Raw genomic sequence first — 18,444 nt, 5'->3', positions numbered from 1 at the left:
TTTTTCCTTATTTCTTTTATTTTTTATCAGAATATTTGATTTTTTTCTCATTTTTTGTACTGAAGGTACACATAATTAATATTAATATTTTTTTCCCTGCAGTAATACAAGTTAATATATATACTCTTGCTATAATATCAATATATGCCTAAAAGCTTTAAACTATGGGAACCTGCCATTTATTGATAAAATATTATAGGACTGTGATTAATGTTTGTGTCTGATTCCAGGAAAAGGGATAAAAACAAGGAGCACAGACTAAACCTGAATAGTGCCAATAGAGCACACATGAAATATTAAAGTGAGACTCAAGGTTGCGACGCTTAACTTATGTTTAAGTCGTAGGACTTCCTTGTATCTACACTCCTTTCGAAGTACTCAAACAAGTACAAAGCTTGACTATCATGCTGGCTCCCTATATCCCTGAGGAAAAATCAGACAAGGGAATGACATTTCCCCATCAAAATAGAATTCTAATTCTTTTCTTCTTATATTATGGCAACTTCCTGTAGTCTTGGCTACAAATGGCTAAGTGAAATATTACTGCATTCTGTCCTACATACTTGTGGGATAGAAATTACTTTAAACTGGACCTATACAAGGTCTATTTTGAATTTTTCTTATGTTTTTGATTATTTTTTCTATTCTTTTGATAATTGACACATACACCCCCATAACTGAACATTGCATTCTGAGCTAAACTTGATATTTTTTTTTAATACTTACTTCAGGGGGGATTGTATTTTAATTTAAAATCTAAGAATTTTTGAATTTTTTTTGTTTGAGATTTTATTTTTATAAAAATCCAAGACTTTTGTTTAAGATTTTACTGTTATAAAAAATTCAAAGACTTTGATTTTGTTTGAGAAAAGATCTTCAAGAAAGAAGCTTGAAACTTTTATATCCAGAGAATGAACTGTTGCAGAAAGATGCCGAAAACCTACACTTCATCAAGAAGATCAAGAATGAACTTTGGATGTGATTGATTGGACTGAACTTTTGATTGAACATTTATTGTAACATTTATGCCAAAAGGGACTGCCCCTAATTTGGCTTTCTGTCAATGCGCCTAGCAAACATTGGTTTTGCTTTCTTTTCTTTTCTATTTCCTCTCTCACTATTCTAATTTCTCCTAGAAAATTGAATATTGTGTATATCTTTAGTTAGAAGTGAATTTAGAACTACAAAATGATTATGTTAAATGATCAATGGGGAGACTAGTCTCCCAATGATCATCAGGGGGGATTGTAAACCTCAAATTTCCTTAGACTTATAATTGTTGAAAATTTCACCATTGGGATATTTCATACTTGGAAAATTTCTTACTGATAGTCTATTGGAATGGGAACTCCATTGGCATGGGAGGTTCCTTCTCTTCCCTTCTTAAGATTACTTTAGGACAGAAAACCTTTTGCTGAACAATGGAAAGGACTTTGACCTATGCTTAAGCATAGAACAGGAATTTCTTTGAGTCTTGATTGATTTTAGAATTGATACAATGGAGATACTTGGAATAAATCTCCACCCTATTCAGTCCTAATAGGATTGAGTAAGGGCTGCAGCCTAGATCAAAATTTAATTATTCCAATCTCTACCATACTCAAGTTAACAGGATTTAGAAAGGGCTGTAGCAAAGGAGTATAGATTTAATCATTTGAAAATATGACCTTCAACAGACATGTGCAAAAGCAGAAACCTCTGGGCGGTCCTGGGTTAAGCAAGAGCCTCCATTGACAGGGAAATTGATGAAGAGTGATTGGTAGATGTGAGGACTGAGGGGAGGCAACTTGGATGGTGTCCTTAAAGATAGGAGGGTCTGGAGACTGGGGGGGGTGGAGTTTTTGAGCGGTGTGGTTCCTGGGCTCTGAGGAAGCTTGCTCTGAAGGAAGCGGAAGGTGGGGGCCTCTGAGACTGTTTCTCCATTTTGGACACGTGAGTAATAGGGACTGATCTCTTTTCTTTGCCCCAGCTATCTAAGGGCTTGGGCCTTTTGGCCCAGCCTAAACAGAAGGGGTATTTAAGCCCTATTCCCTTCTCTCCCCTTTCTCTCTCTATATCTCTAATTCCTTTCTTACTCCTATTGTAATTAAACTCCAAAAAAAGCTGACGGCTGACTTGAGTTTTTCATTTAGGAATTACATAGCTGATTCCTTGGCGACCTTAAATTAATATATATCAGTCTTTTAAAGTGATTCCCTTGTAACACTTCTTTTTAACAGTTGATGCCCAAGAGACTTGGCTCCATCCTCTTACTTTCACCCTAAGCATATCTACCTTCCTCTTGTGTGTTTCTTGTAGACAGTATATAGTAGGGTTTTGGATTCTAATCCACTCTGATATTTGCTTGCATTTTATGGGTGAGTTCATTCCATTCACATTCAGAGTTATGATTATCAGCTCTGTATTTCCCAGCAATTTGATTTCTACTCTTAGTCCTGCCTTTCTTCTTTCACTATTTCCTTCTACACCAATGTTTGTTTTAAATCAGTCCCCCTAATTCCCATGCTTATTTTACTTCCCTTTCTACCCTCCTCCCTTCTTATTTCCCCCTTATTTTCTTTATAGTCTTTTTAAACTGTCCCCCACCTTCCCCCTCCTTTTTACTGCTCCCCTCCCCACCAGTCTGTTTGTTACCCTTCTATTAATGTATTATCTACATAGGGAGCAAATCAATTCTCTGCCCCAGTGTATTATATTGTTCTTTCCTCCTTGGGTCAATTTCAATGCATGTAAGTACTGAGTATTTCCTATCTCCAACCTCTTTAGCCTTCCAGTGTATTGATGTTCTCCCCCCCTCCCACCAAGTCCTTCTTTGTGACTTTTAAATTTACCCCCTTCATTTTCTTTTCCTATTTCTTTTAGTATTAACTTTATTTTAGCTCTATTTATGTATATGTGCATATATATGCACACACATATATGTATTAATGCATATATATATTTATATACATATTTATATCTTGTCATTTCATCCATCTCTGAACCTTCTTAATAATTCCATCTACTCTCCCAACCAATTGCTTTTGGAGGTTTTTTTTTAGATTATTCAAAATATGTAGAATTTAAATAACTCCCATTTGACCCCTTTGCCAGGAGTCTCCATTATCTTTTATCTCTCAGAGATGCTAAGTATTTTCTTGAAATGTAAATCTATTTCACTTTCTACTCAATCCATTCCAATAGGAAGGAAGCAAACTGGCATTCTTACTTTTCCTTAGATGCATCACTCCATCTTCCATTTCTGAATGTTTTCACTAGCTTCCCCTGTATTTTCACTTCATTAACAACTCTTAAAATCTTGTTTCCTACAAGAATAAACGGAAATCACCATTTTTTCCAAAATGTATAGTTTCTTTCTCCTGGCCTCATTGCCAAGGTTTTCTTGCATCTATTTTTAGGCTTTGTGATAACACACAATTGTACATACATACACACATTTTATCTTACCATTAGACCTTAAGTTCCTTGAGGAAAGGTAACTTTATGTGGTGATTTTTAATTTTGTGTTTTTTTTGTCTAACATAGTATTTCATACACAGAAGTCAAGTATTTATTACTTTTTTGATTCCTGATTGACATTGATATTTTCATTTCTTATGATGCATAATATTCACTTATGTTCTTTACACTATCTATAGCTACCTATTTTCCTTTGAGTATTTTTTTATTACTTCCAAAAATTAATACTCATTGTATAAGTGTAATTTTTCCTTATCTTTGACATTATTGAATACAACTTAATAGAGACATCACTGGATCAAAGAACATGTGCAGTTCATTAATTTTTCCAGTATTATTTCAAGCTAGTTTGTTAATAGTTGTATTAGATCATAGATCCACTTAAATATTAATTAGGAGTAAAATTTTTCTTTCTCTCTCATTCTTCATTCATATGGTAATCTGATAATATTTTAAAAGTTAATTTTAACATTTATTATTTTTTTAATTCAAATACATTCAGTATATATAACATATGTATGTATGTTTGCAAATTTTGATAAACTTGGACTAAACCATGTCTTTCTATGATACCTTTCATTGTTTTTAATTATCTTACTTCTCTGGCTTTCATGGAAGCTATGAACATTTCCATTTTCACATCACCTTCTTGATTTCAAGTATAAAATATTTTGATTGGCTTTAAAAGCCCTTCATAATATGATTAACATTTATTTTTTATATTTCGAATTTCAAGTCCTCTCTCTTCCTCCTAGCCCTTTCCCCACCCATTGAGAATGTATTTAATATGATATCAATTATACACATAAAGTCATGCAAAATATATTTCCATATTAACAAAGTTGCAAAATCAATGGTAAAAATGAAGTAAATGGGAAAAAATGCTGCTTCAATTTTTATTCAATGTTTATTAGGTCTCTCTCTTTGTAGATAGCATTTTTCACCATGAGCCTTTAGAATTGCCTTTGATAATTATACTGATTAGAATATCTAATTATTTCATAGTTGACCATTTTCATTAATATTATTACTACTGTGTACAGTATTCTCCTGGTTTTGCTCACTTCATTTTGCACTAGTTGATATATATCTCCAGATTTTTTTAAACCATTTTATTCTTCATTTATCATAGAACAATACTCTTTCATCAAAATAATGTACCACAACTTGATTAGTCATTACCCACTTGCTGGGCATTTTCATATTTTTTCTAAAACACAAAGAGATGTTCTAAATATTTTTGTGCATATATGTCCTTTTCCCTTTTCTTTTATCTACTTGAAATTGAAAACTAGCATTAATATTTCAAGGTCAAAGCATATTCACAGTTTTATAGCATTTTGGCATTATTCCAAATTATTCTTCAGAATGTTATATTTCTTAACAATTGCTTTAATTTTAATTTATTTGGTGGATGGAATTTTTAACTTTTTATTTTTAATATTAGTGATTTAATTTTCATCTTTCTTTTTTTTTAATCATATTAATCAATGGTTTATCTATTCACCTTTTTTCATAATACTAGCTTCTCAGACTTCTGGGGTCAGAGCCAAATTGAAAGAGTGAACCAGAGCAGCTCCATGTCACCAAGAGAATTGTCTCCAACCAAGATTAAAATATCTCTGCAGAGGGATCAGAAACACAGAAGAAGAAAAAAAAACCACATATGATCAATTACAAAGTTTGATTGGGGATATGATTAGGGTTTTGAAGATAAAAGATCAGTCTTGCAAATATGAATAACATGGAAATAGGTTTTGAACAACAATACATGTATAACCCAGGGAAATTGCTTGTCAGATCTGGGAGGGAGGAGGTGTGGGAAAAATCATGAATCATGTAACCATGGAAAATATTCTAAATAAAAGTTCTGGTGCAATATTCACAGTACACACAAGAGTGAGAGAGAGAGAGAGAGAGAGAGAAAGAGAGAGAGAGAGAGAGAGAGAGAGAGATGGATAGATATAGACATAGATATAGACATAGACATAGATAGATATAGATATAGATATAGATATAGATATAGATATAGATATAGATATAGATATAGATATAGATATAGATATAGATATAGATATCCACAGAATGAATATAGGAGTGAAAGAACCAACAAGGAGACAGAGTGAAATAACTATCAAAAAAAGAAACAAACCCAAAAGGTAGGCAGAGAATATCTGGGGCATTGGAGTGAGAAAAGAGCAGAGCCAGCAAGAGCCAGCAAGTAGGGAAGAGTCAGCCACTCCCCACACCCACATGTGCTTTTCCAGGTTCAGCATAAAAGCACAAGCCAATATTCAGATCCTGAGATCCTTCCTTGCCAAATATTGGTACAAGCCAACTCACACCCCTTAAAATTTCAAACCTTTGGAGAAGTCCAGAGTCCCAGCCTAGAGTAGTCTGGGCTGAAGTGGACTGATATTTGTGGGCCCAGAGTGAAGTCAGGAATCCCAGTCAGGGTTGAGAATGGGGACATAGTTAACACTTTGTGACAAGGACACAGTTCACAGGGCTCTCCTCCCTAAAAGATCTTTTTGCCAAAAAGTAAGGGTGGATCTCTAACACAGGGCAATCAAGGATGTTCCTGATTGAATCAAGTACACATTGAGACCAAAATACTGAGCCTAAACCTGGGGCTAGAATTTGATCAGCCCCTGATCTGATCAACTTCAGAGTGAGATCAAAAGCTTATGCCCAAACCTGAGGCAAGTTCTTAGGCCACCAGTAACCCAATGGTCAATTGAATCATCCGGGGGAGGGGATTCTCAGAACTCTTACCCCTAAGACCATCACATCAGCCTTCAAGAACTAACATGACAAAAACCCAGAAAATAGGCTAAGAATAACATCAAGGAAGAACTGAAGTTTAAGAGAACACCATAACTTCCCAGAAAACAGAGCCTACCTATAATTAGAGAGGAAAAATGAGTAAAAACAAAAAAGCACCTGACTCTAAAGAATTTTTATGGAGACAAAAAGCAAGGCAAAGACACAGAGGGAAACAGTGAAAGCAAAAGAAACAAATGCAAAGTTCAAAAGAAAAATATGGATTGGACACCAATTCTGGAAGAGCTCAAAAGACTTCAAAAACCTAAGAGAGGCAGAGGAAAAGTGGGAAAGAGAAATGATAGTGATGCAAGAGGAAAGGAAAGTTATGCAAGGAGAAATGAAAGTGATACAAGAAGAAATGGACCAAGTGAAAAAGGAGAATTAAAAACTGACAAGATAATCAGTCCATAAAACTAGCTCCTAGTTTTATCTTTGGTTAATTTTTTTCTTTCTATTTTATTAATCTCTCCTCTGAATTTCAGGATTTCCACTTTGTTCTTTGATCAAGGATTCAAAATTTGTTTTGTTTAGTTTTTTGTTTTTGTTTTTATTACCTGTCCAATTAATTTAAGTGCTCATTCTCTCTTTTACTGATGCATGTTTAGATTTTTTAAAATTCCAAATCACTGCTTTGGCAGAATAACACATATCAAAATATGTTTCCTTATTATTCCTATGATTTGTTCTTTGAGCCAGTTACTATTTGAAATTAAAGTTTCCAAATAATTTTTAATCTATGCTTTTATGCTCAATTATTAAATATAATTTAATTGCATTATTTTCCAAAAAAGATGCAATTAATATTTCTGCTTCCACATTTGACTATGAGGTTTCTATGCCCTAATTTTTTGGAAGTGCTATGTACACCTGAGAAAAATAGATATCATGTACACTACCTATGAGGGGAATTGAAATCCCCCACTAAGATAGTTTACAATCTATTTTGTTCTATAATTCATAACTTTTCCCTTAAGAATTTGGTACAAATGACTTGCATTGACATAACTTCATTATTTATGGTGCCTTTTGGCAAAATTTAATTTCCTTGCTGAGCCTTTTAATTTGGTCTATTTTTGTATCTGCTTTGTCTGAGATCATAATTGTTACCCCTGCTTTTATTTTTTTTTTTACTTTTTTTAAATCAGCTGAAGCATGATAAATTCTCTTGTAGCACCTTATTTTTAAATGACTGTCTCTTTGTTTCAAGAATGTTTCTTGTAAGCAACACATAGTTGGATTCAGGTTTCTAATACTTGCAACCATCGTTCTCTGTTTTATGGATAGATTTATAACATTCTTATTGACAGTCACTAACTATGCATTTCCTCAAATCATATTTTCTTCTGTTTCTTTTTCCCTTTTTATCCCTCCTCAAAGGTGTGTTTTGTCTCTTATCACTGTATTCTTTTATCTGCCTTCACTTTTATAATCTTCCCTTTTCATTATATCCTTTGCCCTCTTCATGGTATGAGATAAATTTTAACATTTTTTGCCACAGTCAGGGTCCAACCCCACTCATGACTCCAGGGATCCCAACAGGTGGTGAACAGTCAAAATAAATAAAATTAATGAAATAACAAACACAAGACAGCTTAATCATTACGACCATGGGATTGCTTTGCATCTCAAAACTGCTCCACCATTCCCAGGCTTGAGTTTTATTTTTATACCCATTTTCTTGGCAGGCAAATATGCAAAATCAAAGAGAGATAACTGGAAAAGTGATACATTAACTTTTAACAAATAACTTGATTAACATTCTATATTTTTGTATTGTGATTAAAGACAAAATAAAGGTTTCACACAAGATAAATTATTTTGTCACAGATGGCTTAATTTTCATTACCCTGTGAGGAGTTTTGATCTTACAAACAATCAAGGAAAATTATATATTGCTTTTAATGAAATGGAATAATTAATCAGCAGTTCTTGGAAGACAATTCAACAATCATATCATAGAGGCTGAGGGGTCTGAGAACACAATTCAAATTTACACTGGTCATTTCTCAGGTTCTTTATAAGGGAGTTCCTGAGTCACTGAGGCATACTGAACTTGATGTACTTATTGCTTGGGCCTCCATGATTGATTTGTGTGCTGACTTCATGAGAATAGGCTTCTGTGAGTGGGAAAGGTCTTGGGATTGGCCTGTAGTGGTGGTTTTGATGGGAATTATGTACCTAAGTAAAAGTTAACCCATGATAGTCTTTTGGGGATTGAGTTTAAGGGTCTGATCTTTTGGAGATGTTTTAGAGAATTAGGGTACAGGTGTTTTGCTCTTGCATTATTTCTTTTGAGACTAGGGGGAATAATAATCATGTCAATTCATAGGTAAGGGGCATGGATGAAAGAAGTCATGCAAGGGGAATAGAGTGGGCAGTCACATCTTGACAAGGACCACTCTGTGGTCTCCCCAGCTACCATCTGTGACTCTGTCAAGGCATCATGGTCTGATGGCTCCCAGCAATTTTTGCTCTCCCTTCCTTCTCCCAAGGCATTCCTCTTTCTCTGCTGTACTTTTAAAAAAAATCATTCCAACATATTTGAGTCACTCTTGTACTCTTTTTCTATGTAGAATTCTTCTAACTGCCATAGTAATGATAAAATTCTTAGATATTACATATATCATTTTCCCATATAGAAATATGAACAATTTAACCTTACTGATTGCCTTATGATTTTTTCATAGTTACATTTTTAATCTCTCCTTTTTGTCATGTATTTGAAAGTTGCATTTTCTATTCAGCTCTGTTCTTTTTTTCAGAAATATTTTATAGTATGTTTAATTAAACTTCCCTACCTCTCCCTTTATGCCACCCCTCCCCACCACCCAAGGATTATACTCTGTTTTCTTAGGTAGATAATTCCTGGTTATAATCTCAACTCTTTCTTCTTCCAGAATATTATATTCTAAGCTCCCCATTCCTTTAAGGTGATAGCTGCTAAATCTTGTATGATCCTGACTTTGACTCAATGATATTTTAATATTTTTATTTCTGGCTGCTTCACATATTTTCATTTTGATCTGAGAACTCAGGAATATTTGGCTACATAACATTTAAAATTCTCTACATGTAGTATTTCTTTGTTTTAAATTTTAATAGACCACCCAAGACAATCTAAAATGACTATTATATCCCCTCCACGATCTGAACAGGCACCAACATGAGGGAGTGGGATAAAAGAAAGAGTGAATGAAATGGTGAACTTAGAGACCCTAACTCCTCCCTCTTTATTTCAACACAGTAAAAAAATGGTCTTCATGATGCCAACAGATCTCTTTCTCCTTACCACATGATCAGGAACTTATACATTTCAACATGTTTACTGAACACTCTTTTAATCAGAGTTCACTATAGCTGCTGAACCTTAGCCTTAATCTTGTCATCCTTTAACAAAGAGCTTAAAGAAGAAGGAACAATCCAAACCAATTTTATAGCCTGGGAGTAAATTAGTTTACCTTGGAAGCTGGCCAATCTTCCAAATTCAAGGTTTCAGAAGAATTTCACATAAAAATCATTACAATGCAATATTTATTTTCCACAGTTATAATATTCACTGAAGGTTTTGTTTTGAAAGCTCTTTCAAGAGGTAGACAGTGTGTTCTATCAATTTATATTTTACCCTTTATTTCTAGGATATAAGGGCAGATTTTTTTCATAATTTCTTGAAATATGATGTCTAGATTCTTTCTTTGATCATGGCTTTCAGGTAATCTAATAATTCTTAAATTATCTTCCTTATTCCATTTTTCCAGGTCAGAGATTTTCCTAATAAGATATTCAATATTTTCTTCTATTTTTTATTTCATTCTTTTGACTTTTGAGGATACCTTTAAGATTTGCTAAGTGATTTACACTGAACATCTCATTTGGGCTTCACAATATGCCTAGTTATAACATTTGCTGCCAGTTGCATGGACTATCATTGATAGTATGATATACTCCATTTTGAATTATCAAGACATGGCTCTGAACAATTATTTGATTGCTTATTTCCTGGGAGACTCAGAAAAAGTCATTTTACTTCTCTGAGTCTTTACTACCTCATCTCTGAAGTCAATGAGTTGAAGTTGACTGCCTCAAAACTACCTTGAAGTTCTAAATCTATGATGATGAATGAGTATTGTGGAGCAAGAGAGGACTCCAGACTCAGAGGACCTTGGTTCATAGCTCTAATGCAACCTATAAGACTTTTAATATGTTATTTGACCTCTGTAGACTTTTGTTTCCTAATTTGCCAATTGAAGTGATGGATCTCAATGGCCTCTAAGGCCCATTTTAACTGTATATTAATCATCTAATGATGATGTTGATGAACATAAAGTTTTTTGACATAATTGTAAGTGAAGAATAGGAAAGGGGATCTTTTCCACTCATAGTCATGAAGGCACCTTACTACTATACTCCAGAGGGGAAAAAGAATATTCCCTAAAATGGTTTATAGTTTCAGTCTTTTATGAGAAGCTTCAAATGAATCCCAGAAGAAAATATTTCAGAGATCAACAAGGTCCTAAATTTGTTTCTGTTAAATAGAGCTATAGTATCTCATTAATGTGCAGGTTGTAATAGAAAATTACACAATATATTGTAGGGAGAGACCTCACTTCTCTGGCAGCCCATCAGCATATTGGGAATTTTATGTATTTGAGGAGATCAAATGCTTCACTATTCATATCTTGTGAGATAATCCCAAGATGCCATTTGTTCTTAAATAACAAAAATAATGCTATTTTTGAGTAAATGAAACAGAGAGAGATGATACTATTTCATTATTCTGTTTGATTCATAAGTCCCAGACATTTGCTCATGTTTTTCATGATTTCTTTATGTTATGAATACCATATGCAATATTACGAAAGCTTTGAAGTTCCAATGCAATTAAAATAATCCCCACTGTGACTTAATTTTGAAAAAAAGACCAAAATGCCCAGTAATTTCTTCATGGGACAAGTAACCTTGGGGAATCACTCTAACAACTCATAAGTATCAAAGGCAATAATAGCACAACTAATACTGAATATGCACAAAGAATAAATATCTACTTTCAGCTAAGGTTGTATTTGCCCAGGTTACTATTGAGCCTGGGGGTAAACAAGTGCAATTTTGCAAAATGTATGAGAGAAAAATTGGAATAAAGATCATTAATTAAAATTAATTTAACTGTTTTTCAAAGAAGTGTTAGGGTTTAGGAGATAAGGATTAAAAGGGATGCAGCTAATGTGCCTATTGTCCTGATAGTCATCAGGGAGATAGGAAGCTCATAAATATAGGAATACAAACATTAAAAGACAAGAAGTTTGAAAGAAATCATTTGAAGGGGCAGCTGGGTGGCTCAGTGGACTGAGAAACAGGCTGAGAGATGAGAGGTCCTGGGTTCAAATCTAGCCTCAGACACTTCCTAGCTATGTTACCCTGGGCAAGTCACTTAACCCTCATAGCCTAACCCTTACCACTCATCTGCATTAGAACCAATAGACATTATTGATTCTAAGACAGACAGAAAGTAAGGGTTTAAAAAGAAAAGTAAAGAAAAGAAAGAAATCATTTGAGTCCAAACCAAAAGACATAAAGCAAAGGAAGCAAGAGGATCACTTGCTTAGGATGCTGTTTGTAGGCAAGAATTGAACTTTCTACTAGAAGGTTTCTGAGGTCTCTGCCAAGGACAAGGTTCTAAGATTCATCAAAGAGCTCATTCTTCCCTCCTAGAGCTCATTATTTCTCAGAAATGGTGCATATAGTAACCATAAATAGGGCTCAATTTAAGAATGTTTTAATTATACTACTGTCAGTGAAGTAGGAGAATTGATAAGTTCTCTCTTCCAACTATTTCAGTGGGGAGGTAGAAGTAGAATAGCCCATCACTCCATCACTTAACTCCAGATCAAAAAGTTCCCGTCAATGAATCACAGAATAAAAGGGACAACTTGGCATGATAAGACTGAGTAGACCTCTTGTGACCAAATCCAGTGATCTCCAAATAAGCAAATGGACAGGATTGAAGAAGAGAGTTTAAGGGTGTACTGGAGATGGCTTTTTCTCCTTAGAAGATGGAACTGTGAAATTTTCAGGGTCAGTGTTTATACCTAGAAAATCAGCAAAGGCTACAACCCAGTGCTTGATTTACTGTTTTGTTATATTCTAAACATAAGAAAATGATGGAGAAAATGTTAATGATACAAATTAAATTTGAGTACATCATGTGCTTCCAGAAAGTCAGTTCATGGCACACCTTGAAATACAGATTTTATCACCCATGATGATGAATTGTGGATCACAGATGTACAACTAGAAGAAAGCCAGTCCTTCTAAATAACCTTTAGCTCCAGCAAGTGGGCACATGACTAGTTTGCATGGATGTAGTTGTCCGATGTTTTCAGTAAGGTCATCTCTTGTCCATTTTTTGCCCTTTATCTTTTCAGAGAGTTGTGAAGCATAAGCCCTCTGCACTGGGTCTCTGGCCATGTAACTTCTGTCTTCAATAATCTCTGATAAATCCCTATTGCCTCTAGGATGACATAATATTCTCTGTCAACTTGACTCAGAACTCCCTTTCAAGATCTAGAGAAGATACAGAATTCACATGAGTAAAGAGAGATCTCTTATGTAGAGAATATAAGGAAAGGTGCATAGGGATACAGGTAGAAATGACATGGGCACTGTACCCCCAGAAACCCAGGCCATCTATTATCAGGGGAACTCCTTTGCCCTTGCATCCTTGTGACTCTGAACCTAGAAACACCCAATGACCCCACCCCGGGGTCCCGAGATGTTTACCCTGTTTGTCCTCTAGATTTAAGGTGGACAAAGAGATGAATCTTTATGCCTCCAGGCAGACCCCAGTCAGATGACCACCCCACCCCACCAAATTGCTGAGGAACTAACATTCTGGGTGTCCACACCAGGACCCAGCATCTAAAGAGTATATAAACCCCAGAACTGATGTCGTCTGGGGGACAGCCTCTCCATCCAGGCTGTCCTCTTTGGGGAACAGCCTCTCCTTTCATGCTATCCTCCCAGGAACTGCTCCCCATCTTGCTGTTCCACCTTGCTATCCTCCTGGCCATTCTCAACATTACTTCCTAAATTAATAAATTTCTCTTTTTGTTTTTAAGCTAAGTTTGCAGTCATTGCATGCTTGCAAGAGGCATCCTTCCCGAACCCCAAAGGGTGTCCTTCCCTGCCCATAACACTACTTCATGGGTTTCAGGCTAACAATAGACTTCCTGGTAGTTTGGGTAGAAATAGCTAATCCCATCAGAGGTTAAGTCTCTCTTTGGTCCCAATGGTTTCTCCCCCTAGGCTAAAGTCCTTTATCAAGGTGGCCCAGCCCTGGGCTGGATCTTTCCCTTTTGTGTGCATGTTATGGTGGTGTGCAGCTCTGTGTCAAGGCTGCCTAGCACTGAACCCCTTTTGCCTTTGATTAAAGAGTGATTTTGACTACTTAATAGTTCGGTGTTTTTTCCTAGTCAACAACTGTTAACTGTCAAAATGTTATAGGAATGAAAATGGAAATAGAGAACAAAGTTTATCTAGTGGTCACACTTAACTAACAGCTGAGAACTGATAATTAACATTTTTCCTTCATTCTTCCCTTTCCCCTTGTCAACGGGGACTCTAGAAGCCCCCAAACTAGTAGCCTGGTAAGACTCAATGACCCCCAGTTTAGTTAGCTTAAAGGTGAAAAGCCCCAAGTTTGACTTTGACACTTGAGAGTTTCCCCCTGAGAGAAAAGACCAACTTCCTGAGTCTCAGACTCACAATAGCCTTTAAAGTAGTTGAAGTGGAGATAGCTAATCCCATCGGTGTTGTCTCTTTTGTCCCAATGGTTTCTCCCCTTAGGCCCTAGTCCTTTACCTGGGTGGCCCAGCCTTAAGCTAGATCTTTCCCTTTTTTGCCCATTGTAAAGCATCAGCCCCTTACTGTTATTCCTGTCTGGGACTCCCCATTTTGTTTTGTTACCATTGTAAAGGCAATCTACTGTCCCTCTCATAAGCTGTCTCCACATTTCCCTAGAAAGGTATTGAAGCTTCCCACTTCAATGGCTCTTTGGAGTTTTTCATCCAAATGGTGAGACTCCCAGGGGTCCATGACCAGAGCAAGCACAGAGGAGGGGAACTCTGCAAGGGTATGAGACGCCCAGCTCTGAGTGGAAGGTCTATTAATGCACACAACCCTTTTCCTTAATTAAAAAGTGGTTTTTCTGACTACTTTAATAGTTCTGTGTTTTTTTTTCCAGTTTACAATCTTTCACTCAACAGAAGGGAGCAGGAAGTAATTATCTTTGTCAGTTAAAGCAAGATATGGGGAGGGGCCAGAGTGGCTCTGAGTAGGTTTTTGGTTAAACTTCCATTAATTAAAAGGTGGGTGGGAAACAAATGGACCTAACTTCCTCTTCCTGTCCACTTTTACTCAATATGACCATCAGACTTCACTCATACCTGGCTCATTTCTTCTGCTCGTGTCTCCAATCTATAATAGTATTTTGCAAAGTCAAGGGTTGGGCAGTTTAGGAGAGACAAGAACCCAATTAATTCTAGTTTTTGTTTTTCACCCGCCACACAAACTGTGTATGGCAAAGTAAGATATATTTTCTAAGTTCTTCTCCCCTTCTCAGCAACTTCTCTCATAACAATGTGACTGGTCTTATTGAGAAGTCTATGACTTCCATTCCCATGGCAACACTGGTTAGATTAGTAAACCAGGATTATAGTCTTACAACTCATTTCTTCCCTTCAAATACTCTTCAATCTAGCTTTTTTTTTTTAACTCTTTACCTTCCATCTTAGATAAGGGCTGTGCAATGGAGGTTAAGTGACTTGCCGGGTCACATAGCTAGGAAGGGTCTGAGGCCAGATTTGAACCCAGTACCTCCCATCTCTAGGCCTGGCTCTCAATCCATTGAGCCACCCAACTGCTCCCCAAACTAGTTTGTTTTTAAGAATCCAACTGTATTTTTTTCTACATCTTGTCCTGTGTATTTAGGTTTCACTCAAGATCCTTACGCTAAGGAATTTTATTGAGGGTCATGGCTGATGATCATGGAAAGGAAGTAAGAGAATACATTTAAAAGAGATTAAACAGGTAAAAATTCTGGCCTAAGAGAAGTATCTATATACCTCTGAGCCAGAAAAGTAGCAGCTCATTGAAGGGAGAAGGGGAAGCCCTGAGACTTCTATGGTGAGAAACTGAGACTTCCCTTTACAATCTGCTGGGATCTATGAGGAAAAAAAAAAAACTATCCTCAAGCAGAGAGCAAACTGGGAGTAAAAACACGAGGATAAGCAACTGTTTGACTAGAGGGGTGGAGGGGACATGATTGAGGAGAGACGCTAAATGAGCACCCTAATGCAAATACCAACAACAAAGAAATGGGTTCTGAGCAAGGACACATGTGATACCCAGTGGAATTGTGCCTTGGCTAGGGGAGGTGTGGTGGGAGGAGTGGGGGAGGAAAAGAAAACGATCTTTGTTTCCAATGAATAATATGTGAAAATGAACAAATAAAATAATGTTAAAAAAAATCAATTTGGATCAAAACAAAACAAAAAAAAGACTCCAGCAAGTCATCACAAGGGTTATTCACTCTGACCAGGTAGGATTCATACCAGGATTGCAAGGATGGTTCAATTTTAGGAAAACCATCCACATAATTGACCATATTAATAAGCAAACTGACAAAAATCACATGATTATCTCAATAGATGCAGAAAAAGCCTTTGACAAAATACAATACCCATTCCTATTGAAAACACTAGAAAGTATAGGAATAGAAGGGCTTTTCCTAAAAATAATAAACAGTATATATCTGAAACCATCAGCAAACATCATCTGCAATGGGGATAAACTAGAAGCCTTCCCAATAAGATCAGGAGTGAAAGAAGGATGTCCATTATCACCTCTATTAGTTAACATTGTACTAGAAACACTAGCAGTAGCAATTAGAGAAGAAAAAGAAATTGAAGGCATCAAAATAGGCAAGGAGGAGACCAAGCTATCACTCTTTGCGGATCACATGATGGTTTACTTAAAGAATCTTAGAGAATCAACAAAAAGCTAGTTGAAACAATCAACAATTTTAGCAAAGATGCAGGATACAAAATAAACCTGCATAAGTCATCAGCATTTCTATAAATCTCCAACAGATTTCAGCAGCAAGAATTAGAAAGAGAAATTCCATTTAAAATCACCCGAGACAATATAAAATACTTAGGAATCTATCTGCCGAGACAAACACAGGAATTATATGAACACAACTAGAAAACACAATCCACATAATTAAAACTAGATCTAAACAATTGGAAAAACATTGATTTCTCATGGGTGGGATGAGCTAACATAATATAAATGACAATCCTACCCAAATTAATTTACTTATTTAGTGCCATACCCATTGAACTACCAAAAAACTTCTTTACTGAAATAGAAAAAAAAAACATAACAAAGTTCATTTGGTAGAACAAAAGATTAAGGATATCCAGGGAAATCATGAAAAAAAATGCAAAGTAAGGAGGACTTGCTGTCCTAGATCTCAAACTATACTATAAAACAGTGGTTATTAAAACAAGAGAAAGAAAGGAGCATCAGTGGAATTGACTCAGGGTAAATGACCTCAGCAAGACAATCTATGATAAGTTAAATCTTCCCAGTTTTGGGGACCAAAACCCAGTATTTGATAAAAACTGCTGGGAAAATTGGAAGATAGTATGGGAGAGATTAGGTTTGGATCAACATCTCACACCCTACACAAAGATAAACTTAAAATGGGTGAATGACCTGAATATAAAGAAGGAAACTATAAACAAATTAAGCAAATATAGAATTGTATACTTGTCAGATCTTTGGGAAAGGAAAGACTTTAAAACCAAGCAAGAGCTAGAAAAAAATCTGAAAATGTAAAATCAATAATTTTGATTACATCAAATTAAAAAGTTTTTGTACAAACAAAACTAATTCATCCAAAATTAGAAGGGAAGCAACCTTCATTACAAAAACCTCTGATGAAGGTCTAATTACTCATATTTGTAAAGATCTAAACCAATTGTACAATAAATTGCCATTCTCCAATTGATAAATGAGCAAGGGGCATGAGTAGGCAATTTGCAGTTAAAGAACTCAAAACTATTAATAAGCACATGAAAAAGTGCTCTAAATCTCTTATAATCAGAGAGATGCAAATCAAAACAACTCTGAGGTATCACCTCACACCTAGCAGATTGGCTAACATGACAGCTATGGAAAGTAATGAATGCTGGAGGGGATGTGGCAAAGTTGAGACATTAATTCATTGCTGGTGGAGTTGTGAATTGATCCAACCATTCTGGAGGGCAATTTGGAACTATGCCCAAAGGGTGATAAAAGACTGTCTGCCCTTTGATCCAGCCATAGCACTTCTGGGTTTGTAGCCCAAAGAGATAATAAGGAAAAAGACTTGTACAATTATATTCATAGCTGCACTCTTTGTGGTGGCAAAAAAATTGGAAAATGAGGGGATGCCCTTCAATTGGGGAATGGCTGAACAAATTGTGGTATATGTTGGTGATGGAATACTATTGTGCTCAAAGGAATAGTAAAGTGGAGGAATTCTACGGAGACTGGAACAATCTCCAGGAATTGATGCAGAGTGAAAGGAGCAGAAACAGGAGAACATTGTACACAGAGGCTGACACACTGTGGTACAATCGAAGGTAATGGACTTCTCCATTAATGGCAATGCAGTGATCATGAACAACCCGGAGTAATCTATGAGAAAATCCACTATCCACATCCAGAGGAAACACTGTGGGAGTAAAAACATCAAAGAAAAACAATTGCTTGATTACATGGGTCAAGGGGATATGACTGGGGATTTTGACTCTAAATGATTATCCTAGTGCAAACAACACCATGGAAGTAGCTTCTGATCAAGGACAGAAGTAATACCCAATGAAATTCCAGATTGGCTGTGGGAAGAGTGGGTGGGTGGGGGGAGGGAAACAATGTGATTATTTTAACCAAGGAATAATGTTCTAAATTGACTAAATTAGCCAATTAAAAAAAGAAAACAAATCAAAGAAAAAATGTTCTAAATGCTTTCTAGAATCATACCTATCCATAGGTTCACCAAGAATGCTCCACTGCCCATGTTTCCCTTTGCCCTTATCTGCATTATTTATATATGTT

Source organism: Monodelphis domestica, chromosome 6 (genome assembly GCF_027887165.1).
Source record: "Monodelphis domestica isolate mMonDom1 chromosome 6, mMonDom1.pri, whole genome shotgun sequence".
In the NCBI taxonomy this organism is placed as follows: domain Eukaryota; kingdom Metazoa; phylum Chordata; class Mammalia; order Didelphimorphia; family Didelphidae; genus Monodelphis; species Monodelphis domestica.
Note: the sequence above shows the minus strand (reverse complement) of the source record.